Source organism: Diabrotica virgifera, chromosome 6 (genome assembly GCF_917563875.1).
Source record: "Diabrotica virgifera virgifera chromosome 6, PGI_DIABVI_V3a".
In the NCBI taxonomy this organism is placed as follows: Eukaryota; Metazoa; Arthropoda; class Insecta; order Coleoptera; family Chrysomelidae; genus Diabrotica; species Diabrotica virgifera.
The window spans coordinates 50,277,687-50,301,964 of NC_065448.1; the positions used below are offsets into that span (position 1 = coordinate 50,277,687).

At 33.8% G+C, this 24,278-nt stretch overlaps 1 protein-coding gene across 1 annotated transcript in view; it reads left to right on the forward strand.

Moving 5' to 3' along the window:
- Positions 1-24,278, forward strand: part of LOC126886957 (activin receptor type-2A) — a 182,129-nt gene that overhangs the window by 50,200 nt on the left and 107,651 nt on the right. The window lies entirely within an intron of this gene.

Here is a 24,278-nt window from a genome sequence, read left to right on the forward strand (position 1 = left end):
CAACCGCCCATACATACGCAACAATCGCCAGATCATGTAATATGCGTCATTTCACACTTTTGTATTAAAAAAAACTGTCAGCAATGCAAAAGCAGCTAAACCAATGTCATTATGTATCTTCTGACTACATTTTGAGATTGATAAACATCAATCGCAGAATTATGTACTTTTTGAATGTATTTTTACGAAATTTTGATTATTTCAAGTATATATTTACTGTTTATTCATTAACAAATGTTATGCATTTATTGTTATCAGATCTTTAGTCAACTTTTATCTTACATTAATACATACTTGAAAAAGAAGAATCTGCTTTACAGCAATAAAATTGATAAACCGCAAAACGTTTTACAGCGTTTTCAATATAGGTACGCGTCTTTTGACTTTCACTGCCGGCCAAAGTAGGGTCGTACATGGCTCACTTGTCCCGCAGTTATGAATAAGAATAGATTCGGCCTGATCCTTATACCTGTGAATTATGACTCTACGATAGTATGAGTAAACAACTGTAAACAGGAAAATCCCTAAATAGGGAGTTTTTATTTTACCTGATGACCACGTTTTCAGCGTTTGGAACCACTGTGCATAACCCTGAAATCGCAAACTTTTCTCTTTTTCTCTTTTTTCTCTGCAACTTCCTTATCTAAGTTAATTAAATTCTGTACTCGTGTTGATTATTCTTCTTCTTCTTCTTTTTATATAGACATTACTCTGTCTGTTTTTCAATGTGCCTCCAGTAAGTTGTCATTCCATCTTTTTCATGGTCTTCCCACTGATCGTCTTCCTATTGGGGAACCGTCTCTCGCCGTCCTTACTACTCTATTTGCTGTCATTCGGCTTATGTGGTCGTTCCATTCTACTCTTCTGCTTTTCACCCAGTTATTAATGTTGTCCATCTTGCATCTCCTTCGTATATGTGCACTTCTAGCTCTATCCCACAGCGTCTTACCATCGATTTTTCGCAATGTTTTCATCTCTGCTGTTTCTAGCATTCTTTTTGTTCTTTCTGTATCAGGTCGTGTTTCTGCAGCGTATGTCATTATTGGTCTGATGACTGTTTTGTAAATTCTGCCTTTCACTTCTTTTCCGATGTTTTTATTTCTCCACATTGTTTGATTCAGGCAACCTGCGGCTCTGTTTGCTTTATTCACCTGATCTTCCACTTCTGTTTCGAGCTTTCCGTAGCTGCATAGTGTGATGCCTAGATATTTAAACTCCATGACTTGTTCTATTATTTGACCCTCCATCTCTAATTTACACCTTATAAGATCTGCTGTTATAACCATGCATTTAGTCTTTTTTGGGGAAATTAACATGTTAAATTTTCTAGCGGTTATATTAAATTCGTGCAGCATACGTTGTAAATCATCTTCACTTTAAGAGACTAGTATTGCGTCGTCTGCAGAGCAGATTATTTTAAGTTGTTTTTCTCCCATTTGGTATCCTTTTTTTGTTCTTACTTTTTTTATTATTTCGTCCATGATCAGGTTGAACAACAGAGGACTCAGGGAATCTCCCTGTCTTATCCCATTGCCAGCTTCAATTGGGTCAGTTAGTTCTTCATCTATTTTTACTTTTATTGTGTTGTTCTGGTAGATATTTTCGATCGTTTTAATTATTCCTAGAGGTACCTCTCTTGCGTACAATAAATGGATAACGTCCTTTAATTTGACCCTGTCAAATGCCTTCTTAAGGTTCACGAAACATAAGTATGCCGGTTTGTTGTATTCTAACGATTTTTCTTGAATCTGCCTCATTATAAATATAGCGTCGGTGCATGATCTTCCCGACCTAAAACCTTGTTGTTCTTCTGCTAATGTTATAATTTTATTTAGTTTGTTTGTTATCACTTTTGGTCGTTAATTTTAGTGTTGTTTTTAATAAATTAATTCCTCTGTAATTCTCCGGGTCCGATTTTTCTCCCTTTTTGAAGAGAGGTATTAGGATGCTTGATCTCCATTCTTGTGGTATTCTGTTTTGTTCTATTATTTTTTGGATTAGTTTTAATAATTGTTTGGTCAGGTTTTGTCCTCCATACTTTAGGCGTTCATGGTGATTTTCTATTTTTTAATTTCCTTAATGCTTCCGTTACCTCTGCTTCTTCAATATTTATTTCTTCGTTTATTGTCACTTCAGGTGTTGGTGGTTCGTTATCGTTATCTTTAGCAAACAGAGATCGAAAATCGTCTGCCCAAGTTTCCTTCTGAATGTGTTTCGTTTTTATTAGTTCGTTCATGTCTTTTCTTTGTCCTCTGATCATTCTCCATATTTCCTTTTGTGTTCCGTAGAAGTCGTGTTCCATCTGTTTTGAGAAACTCTCCCAGTGTTCTCTTTTTATTTGTCTGCTAAAGTGTTTGTTTCGTTTCTAATTCTTTTATAGTGGTTGTATGCCTGTTGTGTTTGTTGTGCTCTGTATTGTAAAAAGGCTTTCTTCTTTTCTTCACATTTTATCTTCACTTCCTCTCGAAACCATGGGGTTATCTTTTTTGATATATTGGTATTCGTTACTTTCCTCTCTCCAAGTGATTCTGTTGCTGCGTTAATTATGTTACTTTTGAGTTTTTCCCAGCTTTCCTCTTTTCAATCTTCTCTGATATTCTTTTTCTATATAAGTACTCCGTGGATTCCGTACTTAGTCCTTCGACTTTGATTTTTGTTTGTGTTGGTGCCACTCTCTTAGGTGTGTTGATTATTTGTGTAGCTATCTAATGCTAGTATTTATTTTTAGTTATTGACATTGCTTTACTCTGAAATTCACCCTTAAAATATGATAAGGCGCTATTGCTAAAGCACCCATATTTAAAATTCGAGGCTTAGAGCATATCAATCTGGAATATCACAGGTTATGGCACGAGATAAGTTTTACTTGAGTAATTTTTCTTGGCTAACAAATGCATTATCACATCTTAGGACAGTATTTAAAAATGAATGGTATTTATCACGCATCTCGACCACAGCGTATCGCAAACTGCCTTGTGGCGTGCTTGCTAATTCCCAGAGCGCCATAACCGAAAATGGTAGTAACGACACAGGCGTACTATGCAGATTCTAATATAACTAAATTATATGACATTATTCCACAATGAAGGCAACGTCTAAAGAAAGGTGTTAGGCCAAAAAACCATTTTTTTAGGGTTATGGCACTAACTTAACGTCGGGTGCGATATAGATCTTTATGTACTAAAAATGGAGTAAGGCAAGGTTGTATACTAGGGTGGGCCGAAACTGGACTTCAGAAAAAAAACGAATCAAACAGGAACGCAATACCCGTAAAAAGATGCGTATATGTGTAAAAAATACTTGTGATTTTTTGTTTTATTTTGAAAAAATGTCTTCAGCCCTCTACCAGCCCTTAAGTGACCTTGAAAAATAAATAAATAAATTAGGAACACAATACCGCTCAAAGTTTGTCTTTTACCGTGTATAAATCTTTTGTTTTTTTCTTATTATTTTAAAATGATTTTATCAGCCCTCTACCACCCTCTAACTAAAATAAAATCTCAATTTTCCAACTTTTTCCAAACACAAAATGTAAAATTAACTCCGTATAACTTTAAAGCATAAAAAGTATAATAATATAATATAAAAGTATTTAATACTGATGGTCTTGGTCGTGAAGCCTCGGATACAATCGAACAGTCCCGGCTGAGATGGATCGTCGAGAGTTATGGTACTTGTCGTCGCTTATCTTCTTAGTGCGAAATAAGCTTTCGGGTGAAACGCATGTTTATTGTTTATTTGTTGAAAGCCAAGACGAATAGATTGTGTTTGTTGTATTTGCGTGAATACCTAGCACGACCATAAATATGGCTGCTTTAAAATTAAATATTACAAGAAGTAAAGTAGAATGTCCAATTTTCGGTAACCCAGTCGACTTAAACTGTCATGTTTTACCAACGATAGAACATGTGCTTCGATGTTATTTGTTTATTCGTTATGAACTGAAGTTTACTAAATATTTTGGAAAGGAACCAAGTTTTAATGAAGTTTGTGAAGTGCTTGTGCCAAAAATCAAAAGTATATGGGAATCAGCGTCAATTCCAACCGTGTCAAAGGACCGCATCATGCAATTATTACGTAAATATCATAATAAATATTTAAACCTTATCAGATATCCAAAAAGCAAAAGAAATGTTCAATATGAGTTAAAGATTACCAGCTTCAAAGAGGAAACAAGGGATAAGTTGTTCGACATTGCTGCCTGTAAGTGTGATTTTTCTGCATGCAAGTGTGATAAATCAAGAAAAGTACCAAAGCAGGAACAGGAATTTCTTTTGGATCAACGGTCCACTAGAGATATGGCTATAGGAACTGTTGATCGTGAAACAACTAAAAAGTTGAATGTAAGGACGGAGAGACAAACAAAAGAAACAGAACGAGTACAAAAATTCAAATCTGAATTTCACAATATTTCTATGCCCAGCTGTTCTACTGAGGTCACTAGGTTATCAACAGACTCTGACAATTCTTCTTCATCTGAAGCCTCACCTAGTGTTGCAAATATTGATTTACCGTCGAAACCATCCTGTAGTCAATTGAGGATAAAGTTGCCCACATTAGGTACCATATGTGACAAATATGGAATTTCTGACAGGTCAGCAGCTGCTGTTGCCACAGCTGTATTAAAAGATGTGGGAATTATTTGCGATAGTGATACCTCAAAAGTAATCGATAAAAATAAAGTTAGAAGAGCTCGTCAAAAGAACAGAAATATCCTTAGTAATGAGTTTCAGTCTACAAATAAACCCATTAAGAGTATTTACTTTGATGGCAGGAAGGACAAAACCTTAGTGCAGGAAAAGAAAGGTGAGAGATATCATAAAAGAACTATTGCAGAAGAACATGTGTCATTGATAGAAGAACCGAATTCTGTTTATTTGGGGCACGTTACCCCATCTGCAGGCTCAGCCAAGTCAATTGGAAAGGCAATAATAGACTTTCTCATTTCAAATAACTTCTGTTTGGATAATTTAGTGGCGATTGGTTGTGACGGAACCATAGTGAATACTGGACATAAAAATGGAGTTATAACATATATCGAAAATGAACTTAAGCGACCTTTGCAATGGTTTGTGTGTGCCTTACATGCTAATGAGTTGCCATTGAGACATTTATTTCAACGTTTGGATGGAGCTACTACTGGACCTCGTCAATTCTCTGGAGTGATCGGGAAATTATTGGAAAAATGCGAACACCTTCCAATCGTAGATTTTGAAATAATTGAAAGTGATCTCCCAGAACTAACAATACCATCTAAAGAATTAAGCTCAGACCAGTCATATCTGTACGACATATGCCAAGCAATATCAAATGGCAACGTCTATGAAAATTTAGCAAATCGTAGCCCTGGAAAGTTAGCTCATTCCAGATGGCTGACAATGGCAAATAGAGTTCTCCGCCTCTACGTTGGAACCGAACATCCTACATCAAGATTGAAAGATCTTGTTCAATTTATAATTAAAGTCTATGCACCAATGTGGTTTTTTATAAAGCTTAATCCAAGTTGCACACAAGCCAGTTTGCATGTTTTCAAATCCATTACACTATCAAGATATTTAAGAGATGATCTTAAAAATATTATAGATGCAGTTATCCAACGAAACTCCTATTATATTCATCCGGAGAATCTTCTCTTATGTATGTTAACAGATAATCGTCAATGGGTACGAGAATTAGCTTTACGGAGAATTATTAAAGCCAGAAAAGAGAAAAAAGTCGGAATAAGGCAGTTTAAAATACCAGAAATAAACTTTAATGCTGCGGAGTATTTTGAGTTAATAAACTGGAGTGAATGTGAAGTAACGGCCCCACCAATGTTAGCTGACATACCAGATGATGAGCTGAAACAGTTAATTGATAGCTCTATAATTGCAGACTTTGACTTTCCAAAATATCCATGCCACACGCAAGCTGTGGAGAGATGTGTGAAATTGGTTTCGGAATCATCTTTGCTAGTTACAGGGCCAGAACGCAGAGACGGATTTATTCGATCTAAAATAAAATCAAAAGACTTTCTTGTAACTTACGATAACAAAGCACAATTTAAAATTGAATGAACGCATTTTTCTATTGATTTTTATTTCGCATTTTAGTGTGTTTAAAAATAGGATATTTATATTTTTGTTTGTTTTCGGTTTCCAATAAACTTTTAGTTCAGTTCAAATTTTGTTTTATTTCCCAACACCCTATAAAATGTGCAGTAGTTTCCCATATTTACACACAATTTTTCAGAAATAATTGTGAATTTATTATTTTTATTTTTGATTCAAGATCATTATCTGTTGGTAGAGGGTAGAATATCTTATTCTAAATGTATAAAAAAAATAACATGAACTCTTTGCATATAATTGAAACTTTTTACAGGTATTGCTAATTAAATTAAATAATTTTGATTTAGGGTTCACTTTAGGGGTGGTAGAGGGCTGAAGATGTTTTTTTAAAAATCCTAAAAAAAATACAGTGATTATACTTACCAAAAGGCATCTTTTTGGGGGTATTGTGTATTAAAACTAAACAAATAATTTTTTCGGCCCACCCTATTGTATACCCTCTCCAATGTTGTTTAACTTATACGTAGATAAATCCTTCGCAGAAGCAGTGGCAGACACTAATAAGGGCATTAAAGTGAACGACATATTTATTAACAACGTTAGGTATGCCGACGACACAGATATAGTGGCAGATAATATCGAATATCTTCAACGCCTTTTAAATGATCTAGGTATTAGATTTTTTTTTGGAAAAACTACATGTTTTACTTTTAACACTACAGCAGGTTCAACAACTTAATTGTGTAACTAAATTTGATAAAATGTTTAATGCAAATGAAATAGTGAGTGAATCTGAATAATTTATTTCTTAATTTTTCATGCTGCTTTCCTCCAGTGGGGTGTAAGTGGCTATTACCTATTTAAGGTAGTTGCTAGTTTTATAATAAATCTGGGAGACTGTATATAGTTTGATTTGACTTGCTTTATGTCTGAGAAAGCTAATTTACTTCATAAACTTTTATAAGTACATACAGTAAAACCCATTTATTAGCAAACGCAAGGAAAAGACACGACAGACGTTTGTTTATGCGGTGCAAGTGAACTTGAGGGTTTCAGTTAAATCTGTTCAGTTATAACAGACCTAATAAATGACAGCTTGGTACTTTGAGTCGCTAGTTTTATTTTTACTTAGGCATATTTTACAGCCTTTTTTACGGTATTAAAAACTAGCGCTGATACAGCGTCACCTTGCTTCAGTCCACTGTTTATTTTAAAGCAGCTGCTGTATTCATCGAAATAACTGTAACTACGGCATTCTTCTTGGTTTAAACGATTTTTTGTTCAATTTGAGTTTTTAGGTCTATGTTTAAATAAACGAAACTTGATTTGAAATGTTTTGCAATTTTTTACAAAATCCTTCAATGATCAACACCTTGAAACATTCTTGAACTAGGAACTAGTAAACTAGAGTGGTACCTCGACATACGAGGGTAATTCGTTCCGTAACCTTGCTCGTATGTCAAATTGTTCGTATGTCAAAGCAATTTTCCCCATTGAAATTAACTGAAATGTTATTAATCCGTTCCAGTCCCAAAAAAATCACCTTGTTGTTGTGTTTTTAAATAAGAAAAATGTTTTTACAAGAAGAAACATTTATTTATAAATAACAAAAAATACATACATATTCTGTAAAAACATAAGAAAAAGTGAGGTGCTTGCGGAAGCGCTAATTTTCGTTAGTTGTCTTCACTATTTTCGTCACACTTTGCTCATTTTCATCTGCAGTTCGTTTAAAAAACTGTCCAAATAGGTTTGTTTCTTCCTCCCTTTCATAAATCGCTCGTGCCTTCTCACATATGATGCTTTGTGTTAAGGTTCCTCCTTAAAGCTGCTTCTCTGTCACCCACACCATCAGTAGTTTCTCCATCTTTTCATAGAGAGAGGTCCGGAGCTTGGAAATTATTGTAACGCCCTTAGCTGGCATTATACCATTTATCACCTTCAAGTTAGAAATAGGTAGTCAAAAAGAGGCACGAATTTTAATAAAAGCTGTTCCTCGTATCTCAAATTTTGCTCTTATCTCAAAGCAAAACATCGCTTGCTCGGCGGCTCGTATCTCAAAACACTCGTATATTAGGGCGCTCGTATATCGAGGTACAGTTGAGTCCGGGAATCTTTACCCGTGCGTCATCACTTAAAGCATACGAAATAAGTCGATGATAAGTCGGAAATTGAAATTTACTAAACGCAACAGCAAGTCACTTACTGTCACTTGCTGTTGCGTTTAGTATATTTCAATTTCCGACTTATCATCGACTTATTGCGTATGCTTTAAAGATGACGCACGGGTAAAAATTCCCGGACTCAACTGTACCACTGTGTATAGTTCATCATCATTCTTCTTCTAGTGCTGCCTCCACTAGTGAAGGTTGGCTATATCCATTGCAAATTCGTCTGTATCTTGTTTTTCTTAAAAGCGTCTGTGGGTTTAACCCGGTCCAGTCGCGAATGTTTTTCAGCCAGGATATTTGTCGTCTACCATAGTCCATTCATTAACGGTAAAATATTGCAAAACCTTTAAATTTTAAAGAACCTCTTGGATTGACATGAAATTTGGCATACACACAGCTAACAAGTCAAAGAAAAAAAGTGATATTGTGCCGATATGTGCTTTTGCCCTGGGGGTGGTTTTCACCCCCTCTTGGGGGTTAAAAAATATTCGTCCAAACAAAGTCAGGAAATGGATAAACTGGCTAATTTAAAGTAACTTTTGTTCTATAGAGTTTTTTCACTAAGTCAATACTTTTCGAGTTATTTGGCAGTGAATATGTTCATTTTTTCAACAAAATAACCACGCCTTTAGACGGTTTTTCGCAAATAACTCAAATTGTAAGTATTTTGTCGATAAAGCATTCTTAGCAAAAATATAGCCTATAAAAAATTTAAAAAAATAGTGAATATATCACGTTTTTTTATTTAGTAGAAGCAGAGTTATAGCTAATGAAATATAGGTTCATATTCATCAAATTCCAAGTGGAATACTTTAACGTGAAATAACCAAAAATGAAGCACATTTCGGGGAAAACTCATTTAAACTTATTTAAAGTGTTTAAAAAAAGCTTCATTTTTGTTTAATAAAAAAAATTTCTAGCATCAAAATTAAACAAGTTACGCTCAAAATAAAGTTAGTCCCTTTTGGTTTTGGTAAAAAAATCGAGAAAATCATCCCCTAATTAGTATCTTAAATGAACTTAATCGTAACGACTTCACAAGTTTCTTGACTCGTGTATATATTGTTTATATGATCTGTAAGTTTCATCGGTTCAAAGTCCTTATTATTGAAACAGCTGTAGTTAAAAGCGGTTGAACGAGTCACTGATCACGAATGTATGCAAATTTAGAAACACCAAATCTTGATCAATTTTTGTCTAACAGAAAAACAAAAAAATACATGATATTCAGAAAAGCAAATCTGACTTTTTTTGTATTTCGAGACTTTTGGTATCTCTATTTGGTAACAATTTTTAAGTTATTTTGAAAAAAAGGATATTTTTCAAAATTTAAATTTTTAAAAATTTTACTTTGAAACCAAATTTTTTCAAAAATAAACACTTTGAATCGATGAAACTTACAGATCATATAAACACAATATAAGTAAAATAATTTATGGAGCGGCAACGATTAATTTCATTTAAGTTGCTAATTAGGGGGTGGTCTTCCCGATTTTTTTTTTTGCAAAAACAAAAGGGACCAACTTTATTTTGAGCGTAACTTGCTTAAATTTAATGCTAGAAACTTTTCGTAAAAACAGAAATAAAGCTTTTTTTAAACACTTTAAAAAAGTTAAAATGGGTTTTCCCCAAAAAGTGCTTAATTTTTTGGATATTTCACGTCGAAATATTCTATTTGAAATTTGGTGAATATGAATCTATATTTCATTGGCTATAACTCTGGTTCTACGAGATGCAGAGACCTAACGCGTACACCATTTTTTTACTTTTTTATAGGCTATATTTTTGCTAAGAACGGTTTTTTCGACAAAATACTTACTTTTTGAGTTATTTGCGAAAAACCGTCTAAAAATGTGGTTATTTTGTTGAAAAAATGCACATATTCACTCGCAAATACATAACTCGAAATGTATTGTTGACTTGGCGAAAAAGCTCTATAGAACAAAAGTTACTTAAAATTAGTCAGTTTACCCATTTCCGGAGTTGTTTTGGACATATATTTTTTCACCCCCAAGAGGGGGTGAAAGTCACCCCCAGGGCAAAAGCACACGTCGGCACAATATCACTTTTTTCTTTGACATGTAAGCTATGCGTATGCCAAATTTCATGTCAATCCAAGCGGTTCTTTAAAATTTAGAGCAAAAACCGTGAAAGAATGGACTACCAGGACCCCTTTTTCCTTCGATCTTACCCTTTATAATCAACTGCAACAACTCAACTGGTACTTATCATTTATAAGTATGTGCCCCAAATATGCTATCTTTCGCCTTTTAATTGTGGTCAAAAGTTCTCTGTCTCTTCACCATTCAGTGCAACTCCATTTCGTTCATAATAAATATGATCCGTCCATTGTATTTTCAAAGTCTTCTAAAAAGCAATTTCTCAAAAGCTTCCAGCTTTCTTATTAAGTCAACATTAACAGTACTGGCTTCGACACCATAAAGAAGGATAGAGTGGATATAACATTTTACCATCCGATATCGGATTTGCAGATTGAGTCTTTAAATACTCAGAAATTTCCTTATCTTCAAAAAGGCTGCTCTTGATTGCTCTATTCTTGATCGAATTTCTGATTTCGGATTTAGATCTTCCGCAATGCAGACTTCTAAGTATTCCATTTTGTCCACTTGTTCAATATCTTCATTTTATCTGGATCCTCTAATAACTTTGCCCCTCTTATTGATAACCATGTTTTTTTCTTTATGTTTATTGTTAAACCAAACTGTTCCCCAGTATTACAAATTGCGTTTAGTAGAGTCTGCAGGTCTTTCTCACACTTTCAGCGATAATGACTGTATCGTCAACATAACCAATGTTATTATTTACATTTTCACCATTTATCTTGATCCCTTGTCTACAGTTTTAGTGCTTGAGTAAATAACTCTTCGGAGTATGTATACGATTGGGAATTTTCTCATGGTTGGTATGCGCATTTAATGAGAGCGACAGAGAGACATGTATTTATTATACATTTAAAACGGGCTAGAAGATATACGCCGGCAAAGCGAGGTAGCGCGAACAACCCACTTCATGTCGTAGGTAGGGCTATCTCAGCACAGCGTTGCCAAAGTAGATTTAAAAAAGAAAATAACAAAGTAGAAACAGTTATGCATAATATTTAACTTATTGTAAACGAATATAATAAACAAACTATTTAAAAGAAAAAAACTTAAGTAAAAAATATTGTTTTCATCCATTTTAAAAAAATGTGAAAACGTTGAAATATAATTCAACCTTTTTCACTCACTTTTTTTTTAAAATGGGTGAAAACAATATTTTTTTACTTAGTTTTTTTCTTTTAAATAATTTGTTTATTATATTCCTTTACAATAAGTTAAATATTATAATTTTTTCTACTTAGTTATTTTCTTTTTTAAATCTACTTTGGCAACGCTGTGCTGAGATAGCCCTACCTACGACATGAAGTGGGTTGTTCGCGCTACCTCGCTTTGCCGGCGTATATCTTCTAGCCCGTTTTAAAGGTATAATAAATACATGTCTCTTTGTCGCTCTCATTAAAGGCGCTTACCAACCATGAGAAAATTCCCAATCGGTATATTCAATAGTATTGGTGAAAATTCACAGCCCTGTCTCACTCCTCTACTTATCTGTTGTGCATCCGTGCTATTTCCATCTAATGTTACCAGAACATGTTGGTTCCAATACAGATTTCTCACTATAGTTTAACCCAAACCCTTTTTTCAGTGCTCATTAATTTTGACGTCATATAAGATTTAAGAATGTCGCGAATCGCTGCATGACATTTTAGTTAAATCTGACAGTTGTCAGAATATTATTTATATTTATGTTTATATAAATATCAATATTTATATAAATATTTGCCAGGAATATTAATATTTAAAATATTTTAAGGAAAAAATAAATAAATATGGAATTCAGCTTCACTATACAATGTCCAAATATACCAATGACAAAATATTTTTATATTTACGTCGTTGACAAATTGCTAACCTAGAATTACAATTGTCATTTTATCCGTTAACATTGTGAAACCACTGTCACGATAGATTACTTTTGTTTCAAATAGGGAACTTGCATAAAATTTTAAATTCGAACATAATTTAGAACAGAACATAATTTAGAACCTGTATCAAAAATAAAAAAGTTTTGTTTGTCTTTCGTTTGGCCCCTAAAGACGACTAAAAATTCAACTTATATCAGCCACTCCAAAACGCGTCGTGACGTCACACCGTTGTACGTTTACATTCTACACCAATTGTATATATAATTTTAAATTAGACATTATAAACGTCAGTAGAAAATACAGTTATATGACGTTACAAATGTTTTTGGTCGTTTGAACTATTCATAGAAAATTTGTACTTTTACAAAACTGTTTTATTTTCAATAGTAAACCTTCTTTCATTTCCTTCAAAAACTGTATCAAACTGCAATCTCAACAGACTGGTATATTTTATTACAATGACATACGATAAATGTCATTAGAATATAAATATTTTTCCTTTATTCCCTGACGAGGATCTGGCTAAATACCCAAGTAGGTGGAGGCCAATAAACTAAAGAAGAAGAAGAAGAATATACGTACATATAACCCTTAGACAAGGAAAAAAGAGAGGACGAGTAATCCCTATGACCAAAAGTGAAGCCGAACTGACACCAGAGATTTTGATCAGCGACGTATCTTTATGGTATTGTTATGGATTGAGTATTTAAAATGAAAAAATGAAATGTATATAAAATGAAAAATTTGTGTACAGTAAATGTTTTATTAAGTTGCTCATATTACGTACATATGTTTCAATACGTACATATGTTTTTATTACGAATTTTAGATGAGGATTTACTTTATTTTTTATGACATTTTAACCCTCAACGAACACCCACCACTGGTAACTCATTGTTATATTTGATGTGACCGCCATGTTTTTGGTGCCAAACAAACTCAAAACTGGCTTCACTTTTTGAATGTGTATTAAACGAGTGTTACCCGTCCTCTCTTTTTTCCTTGTCTAAGATATAACCATAAACTGAACCACATAGTTAAACTCTGTGACGTCACGGGTCGTTTGAACTATTTTAAGATAAAGAAGACTTTAAATTTGTACTTCTAAGTTATTATGAGTTTTTGAAGCGTGAAATTTTGGAAATCTCATTTTTATACAAAACTGAACATTATTATGTAATAGGTAAAAAAAATGTGCAAGTTTCCTATTATCTTGATTCGGATCATGGATTGGTTATCTATTTAGAGTATTGTAAGTGTCAACCAACTATACATTTAAAAGTTTAAGTCGCTTTAATATGGAAATACCCTTCAACGAATACATAATTTTCGGAGTTCTATGTATAATAATTATAGAAGTACGTTTTTTCTGTCACTTCGAGCTTAAGAGGAAACAGTAGCGATCAACAGGTAGCAAAAACGCGTTCCAAGATTGCGGCTGTAATTTTGAATGTTTTTTCGAGATATTTGGCACACGTATTCGTAATGTAATAAAGAATGGAGGTACAGAGCCCAATTTGAAAAATATATTAATATGTGGAAATTACTCTGTAATTAAATACAATATTAAAAAAACGAGTCTGTACCGTCATTAAGAAGAACAAAAAAATACAATTTCTTCAAATAAACTTTTTTATCCGATGACTAGATTTTGTGTCATTTTGGAACTACTAATGAAATAAAAAATTTTAGTAGTTCCAAAATGACACAAAATCTAGGCATCGGATAAAAAAGTTTATTTGAAGAAAGTGTATTTTTTTGTTCTTCTTAATGGCGGTACAGGCTCGTTTTTTTAATATTGTATTTAATTACAGAGTAATTTCCACATATTATTATACTTTTCAAATTGGGCTCTGTACCGCCATTCTTTATTATATTACGAATGCGTGTGCCAAATATCTCGAAAAAATATTCAAAATTACAGCCGCAATCTTGGAACGCGGTTTCGCTACCTGTTGATCGCTACTGTTTCACCTTAATGCGTTAGAGCGAATTCGACAAACTATGACGGCATGACGCCCTGAAAAAAGAATAAACTGTATGTTAATATCGTTTTTGTAAAGTACATACTTTGAGCTTTAGACATTCCATGAGAATGTTATGTTATCATAGTTAGAATGTTATCATAGAATGTTATCATGGAAAGTATTAACTTTCTATTTCAGCTGACGTCTATGATAATTTAAACGTTCTTAAATTACCAATGATTAAAAATGTAAATCTGTTTTCTTACAAAATTCACGTCACAAAAATCAGTTCCATACCATACCATGTTTTGCAACCAGAGTATGTTTAGTTATTTTTTTGTCGTTTTATGTGTATTATCTAAATTCTGACGATGTTGCATTCTGCATTAACATAAACCATAGATAATTTGAGATCATAACAATAACAAAGTGTTTTTTATTTGAAATATAAAACGTACACACCTTCAAATAGTGTGATAGCATTAGCAAAAATGAAAACCATAAACAGTCTTCCAGTAGTTTTTTAATAAACTATATAGCATTTATCATTATGCATTTATTTTAATATACATTTTCGTTATAATAGAATATAATATTGTAATAATTGATATGTTGTATGCGCCCTTATCCAAAATTATTCGACCTGCGTGTGAACGTTCTAGCGTTCTTTGTAGGCTACGAGCATAAACAGTTAAGGCAGAAACGCATTAGAGTGAGAGTCGCGGACGCGACTCGTCGCGAACAAGACTGTGGAAGACTTGAGATTCTCATTAAAAATTGAATCAAGTCCTCGTCGCCTCCGCGACTTCCAAATGCGTTCATGAAGATTAATCCTTTTCTTAGCAAACCAAAATAAAAATGTGAAAAGTGTGTTTTCTTTCTATTAACACTAGAAGCACCAACATTTTTGCATACCTAGAAGCACCGGAGCGGTCAAGATGACGGATATTAGAATTTTCTATCGCCAGCCGTTTTCGTATCGTTTTTTAATTGAAAAAAAAACCTATATTAAGAGGATCAGTACGTATTTTCGGCTGCAATGCTATTCAAATGGGGATTCATTTTTTTCGAATCCTGAGAAAACTAATAAGTATTTTTGAAAAATTTAAACGCAGAATGAAAAATTACATTATTAGCGAGGGCCGAAAGTCCCTGAGAACTTCTATAATGTTTATTTTAATAAGTTACAGGGGTGAAAAACTAAGCGAAAATTTAGTGTGATTTTTAATTTCAAATATCTCATTCAAAATAAACTTTTTATTTATTAGTCCTGTCGCCAGGGGGGGTACAACGGCCTCCTTAATTCAGATGGAGTTACCCAAGTTTTTTTTATTTATTTTGACCCGTAGAATATGAATTTTTTGGGTAACAGTTGATCCGGATGTCGATAAGATTGTTATAGACAAAGAACTTGAGGAATTACATAACAGTGATTTCTCGCAAAACAAAACATCTTTTTGTATTTTTTGGGTCATTGTAGGCAAAAAATGCTCTGACAAGTTTTTTCGTAGGATGCATAGTTTTCGAGATAACCGCGGTTGAACTTTCAAAAAATCGAAAAATTGCAATTTTTGAACCCGAATAACTTTTGATTAAAAAATAAAGTCGCAATTCTGCTTACCGCATTTGAAAGTTTAAGTCAAATTATATCGGTTTTGATTATTTGCATTGCTAAAAATGTATTATTTTATTGGTAAACAAAGCTATAAACACCTAGTGCGTGAGTGATGTTTTCAATGATTTCTCATTTAAAATCTAACGAGTAGGTAGAGTAGCTACAAGTGCAAGCGAGGCAATTTCTACGTAGCATGCGTTAAAACGCATGTATTAGGCACGGGAAACACTATGTGTTTATAGCTTTGTTCAGCAGTAAAAAAATTAATTTTTAGCAATGCAAATAATCAAAACCGATATAATTTGACTCAAACTTTCAAATGCGGTAAGCAGAATTGCTACTTTATTTTTTAATCAAAAGTTATTCGGGTTCAAAAATTGCCATTTTTCGATTTTTTGAAAGTTCAACCGCGGTTATCTCGAAAACTATGCATTCTACGAAAAAACTTGTAGGAATATTTTTTGTTTAAAATGACCCAAAAAATACAAAAATATGTTTTGTTTTGCGACAAATCGCTGTTATGTAATTCCTCAAGTTCTTTGTCTATAACAATCTTATCGACATCCGGATCAACTGTTACTCAAAAAATTCGTGTTCTACGGGTCAAAATACATAAAATAAACTTGGGTAAGTCCATCTGAATTAAGGAGGCCGTTGTACCCCCCCTGGCGACAGGACTATATTCTAAGAGACTTTCGGCCCTCGGTAATAATTTAATCTTTCATTCTGCGTTTAAATTTTTCAAAAATATTTATTGGTTTTTTCAGGATTCGAAAAAAATGAACTAAATGCCGTAGTAATATTTTCCAAATCTATCTTTGTCTTACAACGCACTCAGCCGAATATAATATTGTCAGCATATATTGTCAGTCAGACACTGAGAATCAGTGACAATTTTAAATATTTGACATTGCATCGGGAATATTTTAAGTTATTGATTAAATATTATTGATATATTATAGTGTATTTGATAAATAATTGATTTAAGACGTGAACTTAATAAAAAGTTATTTATTGTGTATTATTTGTGGAAGACCCAAGCAGAGAATACATGAGGATAATATATTCTGTGATCCAAGTATTTTGTTGTTAAAGATGTTCAAAATTGTAAGCGTTCCATAACAATATATTATTGAAAAATCACTTTAACACTTTTCCTCTTTTCTCGATTGAGTATTAGTTTTTGTTGTACAAATAAATTATTACAATCACTGAATACATAGTTAGTGAAAAAATTATCACATTTATTATTAAATGAATTAATAATTTGCAATTATAAAAATAACAGTTATCCAAGAACATTCAAAAGCCATATCTTTAAATTAATGATGACATTTTCAAGTAGAATGACATTCTAGTAATGTTTACATATCCATACCAGTGTGAATTTTACTACACGTAATTTGCCGTGTAAAGACAGAAAAAGTAGGGATACATGTAAAATATTTGCGAATTATGTACCCATAGCCTTAAGTTAATACCTACTAACAAACGACATTTAGTTAATTTAAATAAATTATTTAATTATAAGCAAAATTTATGTAGTAGCAAAGTTTTTTAATTTTGTTGTACAAGACCTACACACACATTTTTTACATAGGTACCTATATGACTTCCACATGTTTTATTTTAGTTTTTTAGTTCCCAGTTTTCCACTTCTTCTTCTTCAGGTGCTATCTCTGCTACGGAGGTTGGCAATCGTCATAGCTATTTTAATTTTTGAGTCAGTAGCTCTGAATAGTTGTTTTGAGCTCCATCCAAACTATTCCCTCGGGTTACTCAGCCATGAAATTCGTCTTCTTCCGATGCTTCTTCTGCTATCTACCCCTCCTTGCATTATGAGTCATAGGATGCCATACTTCTCGCTCCGCATCACATGTCCGAGATATTGTAGCTTTTGTCACTGCCTACGTTTATTATTTTGATTGAGGTGTTGTATCTCTGATTTGCTTCCGTTGATGTTGTCCTGCCCTTAGTCAGATGACCTTGTCGGAATTCTTCTGCTAACTGAAGTAGGAAAGTTTGCCCAGATATTTGACAACCAGTAACTTCCTTATACAGAATCCAAGCATTTATTCCTACCCTATCTAAGATTAATAAAAAAAATCCTGCAACGGCCATCTTCTTGAAGCTGATTTGGTTGAGCACTGTATGGCCATCTGATCTACAACGTCTACTCCGTATTTTGTATGGTTGTAGTAGGTAATGGTTTTAGGTTTCTTCTTTTTGTATATGCCTATTTCAATATTGTTTGAGTATAGAGAATTCAGCGCTAGAACATTTTTGATCATTTTTCTCTGGTACACCTGGTTTCCCTGGTTAGCTCAAGTCTTCGTGTATGAAAATTTTTGATTTGTATAATTCCATCTTTTCGTTTTTTATTGACGGAGAAATATCCTTTCTTGCTCGATTTATTGTTCCAGTACTGCTGGTAGCCTTCTTTCGTAATACTTTTTATGTGTTGTGACATTTCTTCCCTTATTCATAAATGGGCCCATTAGGCGGCTAATTACATGTTCCTCTAGAAGTTGATTGTCTGGTCGTTGTTCATCTTTTCGTAGGTAAGGAAATTCGTGCAATAAATATTTGGACTAGAAATTAGCTGTAAGCGAGAATTTGATTCCAAACTTATCGGGTTTATACGCCATGTACTGGGTGAAGTGACATCTTGCCTTTGTGGGAAAAAACTGTTCGTCGATAGATATATTTTAGCCAGTTGTAGGTGTAGCAAAATATACAATTCTCTACAGAGTGTCCCGAAAATATTGGTCATAAATTATACCACACATTCTGGGGTCAAAAATAGTTCGATTGAACCTAACTTACCTTAAGCCGGGTTGACACGATCCAAGTTGCATCCAAGTGTACTTAGTCCAAGTCAACTTGGACGCTGCGCGCGCTACTTGGAAGCTACTTTGATCGTGTAAATTACTTGGATGTCAAATAAAAGTAACAAATAAACATTGCAAAGATGGCGAAAGTGATTATGGATGATATTCAAGTGGTTGCTGACTGCTGATATGTTATACATGAGCTTGAGATCCAGAAAAAAGAAATTAAAAAGAAAAAAAGGAAAATTTGGATTCTTAATTGGATACGTGAGGCGTTTGGAGCTTCGTCTAATTTTCTAAGTGAAGTAGTAAAAATGAAGATTAAGATACATTTAAAAACTATTTAAAAATAACTACCGAATAATTTGAACAACTATTGCAAATGGTCAATCCAAAAATTTAAAAAGTTGATACAAATATGAGAGAAAAAAAATTGTATGAACATGTGCATAAACCATTCAATTATCATGTAGCGTAACTCATGTAATGTAACGTCAAGTAACGGATATTTGTACGTACATAACAATACCCAAAGTATAAATAGACCAGGCCATTTAGCACTAAAAACACCCGAATAAATAGATTTTTAAATACAGCACCTAGAGACTTGCAGTTTTTTAAATTATGTTCAGGATGATGCAGGTCAGAAAAAAGTCTACTATTCAAAAATGGGTGGAAATGCATAATTGCACTGTAAAGTGCATAAAATCCATCCAAAATTGCATAAATATAAAAATAAAGTCAAAATCAGTATACTAAGGAACACAATTTATTATAATTTCGAGGTTTTTGGGGTCACTGAATACGATTACGCCATCAAAATTGACCACCGGAGTACCTGGTGCCCAGGGTCACGACAAAGGCACGTCATCGTCTGGAGCTTTAATGGATTTCGGCACTAAATTGATGTAACTGGATTAGTCGGGGGTTTTTTGAGGTGGTTAAATACGAAGATGCCATCAGGACAGACCTGAGGATCACCTGGTGCCCAAGGTCAGTGTAAGGGACGTCATCTTCTGGAGTTTCGAGGGCTTTCGGTATCAAATTGAAGCAAACGGATTACTTACGGGTTCTTGAATTCGCTAAACATGAATATGCCATCAAACCCGACTCTCTGTGCACCTAGAGCCCAAAGGTCACTGCAAGGCGGTCCTCTTCTGGAGTTCGAGATATTTCGGCATTAAACTGATAAAAATGGATTACTCGGGGGTTTTTAAGTCGTTAAACACGAATATACCATCAGGACAGACCACCGGATTACCTGGTGCCCAAAGCCACTGCAAGGGTCGTCATCTTCTGGAGTTTCGAGGGGTTTCGGTATTAAATTGATACAAACGTATTACTTGGGTTTTTGGGGTCGCTAATCACGAATATGTCATCAGAATTTAATTTCGGAGCACCTGTTGTCCTTGATCGCTACTAAGGCACGTCATCTTCTGGATTTTTGGCATAAAATGGATTACTCGGTGGTTTTTGAGGTCGCCAAATACGAATATGCCATTAGAACAGACCCGCAGAGCACCTGGTGACCACGGCCACTGCAAGGGACGTCATCTTCTGGAGTTTCGAGGGATCTCGGCATTAAATTGATGAAAATGGATTACTGGAGGATTTTTGGAATGGCTGAACGCGAATACGTCATCAGATCTGACCCACGGAGCACCTGGTGCCTAAGGCAGCTCATCTTCTGGAGTTTCGGAGGGTTTCGGCATTAAATTGATGCAAACGGATTACTCATGGGTTCTTGGGGTTGTTGAACACGAATGCACCACCAGAATAGACACCAGGGCACCTGGAACCTAGGGCAGGTAATCTTCTGGAGTTTCGAGGGTTTTCGGTACTAAGTTGATGCAAACGGGTTACTAACGGGTTCTTGGGGTGGATGAACACAAGTACGCCATCAAAAGAGACATCTGAGTACCTATAAGCCTAAGGCACGTTATCGTCTGGATTTTCGAGAGTTTTCGATCGAAAACACATTTTGAATACGAATACATCATTAGAACAGACACCAGAGCACCTGGTGGCTAAGGTATATCATCTTATAGAATTTCGAGAAATTTCGGTGCTAAATTGATGCAAACAAATTGCTCATAGGTTTTTGGGTTTGCTGAACACGAATATCAAATCAGAACCGAACCTCACTTTCCTAGTGGCCAGAGTGGCTGCTTTGCACATCATGTTTTAGAATTTTGAGGCATTCCGACACTAAATTGGTACACACCGAGTACTCGGATGTTTTTTGAGTTGCTGTTCAAAGAAAACGTTCAAATTGGTAACATTTTTTTTGGACTTTATTTTACTTAGACTGTTTATTAAAATAACTATGTTGTACTATACAATTTTTTAATTCTTTATAAATATAAACTCAATTTATATCTGACAGCGTTTTTCCTTAATTTATTTCGGAGATCAATTCTGATCGCATATTCGTTTCTAGCGACCTTAAAAACCCATGAGTAATCCGTTCACATCAATTTAGTGCCAAAAATCCTCAAAATTTCAGAAGACGACGCCCTTGCAGTGACCTTGGGCACCAGATGATCCGTGGGTCGGTTTTGAGGCGTACCCGTGTTCAGTGGCCCAAAAAACCCCCGAATAACAAAATTTGCTCCTTAGTATACTGATTTTGACATGTTGATGCACTTTGGATGCATTTTATGCACTTTAAAGTGCAAATATGCATTTCCATCCATTTTTGATTAGTAGACTTTCTTTCTGACGTCATCCTGAACATAAAGCAAAAAACTGCAAGTCTCTAGGTGCTGTATTTAACTATAATATATTCTTCTATTTGTACTTATATCCCGTTTTATATTTTCCGATGCCACGCCATTGTAACTATACTTTGATGCTACTTGGAAGAAAGTTGGCCACCGTCCTACTAGACTTGGATAGACCCTGTTGATGGAAATATACTTGACGAGGGTGGTGACACGGTCAAAGAAGCTTCCAAGCGTTGCGCGCGCAGCGTCCAAGTAGACTAGGAGGGTGGACTTGGATGAAGATGAAAAACACTTGGAACGTGTCAACCCCCTCATGCGATCAAAGTAGCATCCAAGTATTGCGCGCGCTGCATCCAAGTGGACTTGGACCAAGTACACTTGGATTGTGTCAACCCGCCTTTAACAAATGTGCTCATAAAAAGAGTTACAGCCCTTTGAAGTTACAAAATGAAAATCGATTTTTTTCAATATATCGAAAACTATTAGAGATTTTGTATTGAAATTGGACATGTATTAATCTTATGGCTGGAGCATCTTAAAAAAAAATTATAGTGAAATTTGCCCTCCCCATAAAAAAGTATGGGGGTTTTGTTCCCATAAACCCCCCCAAACTTTTGTGTACGTTCCAATTTAACTATTATTGTGGTACCATTAGTTAAAAACAATATTTTTAAAACTTTTTGTCTCTTAGTATTTTTTTGATAAGCCAGTTTTTATCGAGATGCGGCTTCCTTTTTAACATATTTACATAAAAATTGTATGGGTATTTGGTTCCTTTAAACCCTCCAAATGTTTGTGTACGTTCCAATTAAACTAATATTGTGGTACCATTAGTTAAACACAGTGTTTTTAAAACTTTTTTGCCTCTTAATCTTTTTTTGATAAGTCGTCTTTATCGAGATGTGGCTTCTTTCTCAAAATATACCTATTAATGTAAGTTATAAAAATTTTTTCAGATTATTAACAGGTCTCTACAGTGCGTCCATAAAGTAACGCATAAATTCATTATTTCGTAAACCGGCGACTTTAAAGAAAAATTCCGAAACAGGTCGATTTTTATTTTTAATTTCCGATTTTTTGGCATATATATCATACAAGTGACGTCATCCATCTGGGCATGATGACGTAATAGTTGATTTTTTTTTAATGAGAATAGGGGTCATTCCCTAATATAAACATTAACAACATTATTTATACAAGGTGTTCAAAAAACATTTTTTTAATTAAAATAATTCAAACAAAAAGAAGAATGTACGTAATTTATCTAATTCAAAATACGTTTTTATGTTGTCAGAAAACAGGAAAAAATGTTTATTTGACAAATAAATATTGTTTTTCGTTTAAATTCAATGTTAAAGCTGCCACCCACCTGCCTGTTGCCAGTTTGAACATTTCGTTCAAGCGAAAATCTTTTGTCAAATAATTTTTTTTCTGTTTACTGACCGTAAGAAAACGCATTTTGAATTAAATAAATTATATACATTCTTCTTTTTGTCTCAATTATTTCAATTAAAAAAATATTTCTTTTAACACCCTGTATAAATAATTATGTTAATGTTTACATTAGTGAATAGAGAATCGAATACCCTTTCAAATGAGCTATCACATGACCCCTATTCTCATTTAAAAAATCATCGATTACGTCATCACGCCCAGATGGATGACGTCACTACTATGATATATACATATGCCAACAAATCAGAAATTAAAAATTAAAATCGATCTGTTTTGGGATTTTTCTTTAAAGTCGCCGGTTTACGAAATAATGAATTTATGCGTTACTTTATGGACGCACTGTATAATCGAACTTAACCATATATGTAAAAATATGTGGTGGATTCGAAAAATTATCAAAATATCTCGATTAAAAGTGTCTTCTCGAAAAAGTACTAAGAGACAAAAAAGTTTTAAAAACAATGTGTTTAACTAATGGTGCCACAATAATAGTTTAATTGGAAGGTACACAAAAGTTTGGGGGGGTTTAAGGGAACAAAACTCCCATAAAATTTTTATGGGGTGCACAAATTTCACTTTAATTTTTTTTTAAGATGTTACTGCCATAAGAATGCCACATGTCCATTTTCAATCAAAAATCTCTAAGAGTTTGGGATATATGAAAAAAAATCGATTTTCATTTTTTAACTTAAAAGAGCTGTAACTTTTTTTGTGTGCACTATTGTATATAGGTAAGTGAAGTTCAATCAACCTATTTTTGACCCCAGAATCTGTGGTATAATTTATGACCAATCTTTTCGGGACACCCTATATAAATAGGTTCCATATTGCCGACGCAAGTGCAAATTTATCTGTTGATCATAGCTCAGATCTGGTACTTCTCCTCCGTAATAAGGACCGCATTTTTTCTAGGTAATCAACATATTCAAAAAGTAATTACAATAAGTACCTACCTGCAAAAGAGACCTTGTAATCCTTAAATAGATGTAGCAAAGTCCTAAATTTGTAAGTTTCTAGAATAACTATGAATAAGTAGTAATACAGAGGGTCAAAAATAGAAAGCAGTCAAAAAGACCGCCCTGGTGCTTCTAGGTATATATTAACACATCTCAAAAAGTAATTACACTAAGTACCTGTAAAGGAGGAATTATAATCCTCAAGTAGATCTAGGAAAGTCCTAAATTATCAACTTTCCAAAACAACTAGGAATAAGTGATACAGAGATTCAAAAATAGAAAGCAGTCAAAATGACCGCTCTGGTGCTTCTAGATTAATTTAAAAATTCATGAAATAGGAAATAGAAATTTTACCTTTAATTTATTGCTAAGTACCAAATTTGAATTTATTACAAATTTGTTACATTTCTAAATATGCGACGATTTTTTATAATTCAATAAACTAAAAACAACTAAAATGTACACTTTCTATTTATAGGATAATTGCACAATAAAAAACAATCACCAAAATAAAAAAAACAC